The sequence below is a fragment of the Osmerus mordax genome, chromosome 3, assembly GCF_038355195.1.
Source record: "Osmerus mordax isolate fOsmMor3 chromosome 3, fOsmMor3.pri, whole genome shotgun sequence".
NCBI classification, from domain to species: Eukaryota; Metazoa; Chordata; class Actinopteri; order Osmeriformes; family Osmeridae; genus Osmerus; species Osmerus mordax.
This window is the reverse complement of record NC_090052.1, coordinates 15183145-15183669: the sequence shown is the minus strand read 5'-3', so window position 1 is coordinate 15183669 and position 525 is coordinate 15183145.

The window sequence follows — 525 nt, the reverse complement described above, 5'->3', positions numbered from 1 at the left end:
TTTTATTTGGACCTTAAAAAAAAAAAACTTGCTTTTATCAGTGTTGCTATACAGTAAGAGTAGCTACACCCCTCATTACTATTACTGTTGCTATGATGTTATCATGTTATTATTTCTATTATCATTGTTATTACTCATTATATGTGTATAATTTGGGGGTTTTACTTTTAAACTGTTCCATTTGGAATCACGAAGGTTGCACTGTTACGACTTGTGTGCTGCACTCAAGTCCTCACAATTTGTGGTAAAAGAGAAAAGAGAGGTTATACATTTTGTTTGTTGACCAGACCTGGAAGTCTAGATGTACAAAAATGTGTTGACTATTTATTTTTTAAAGACATTCAGTTACTGCAAGGTAGGACTTGGTGCAATGTATTTTTGTCAAATGATTTTCAGTGCATTTGGAACCATCTTGGAACAGTAAAACGTTTTAGATCTTAACTGCTATGGAAAATATTCCAATAAAGACTTTAATTTTGAGAGCTTTTGATGCATGTGACATTTTACTTAATAAAGACCGTTTTG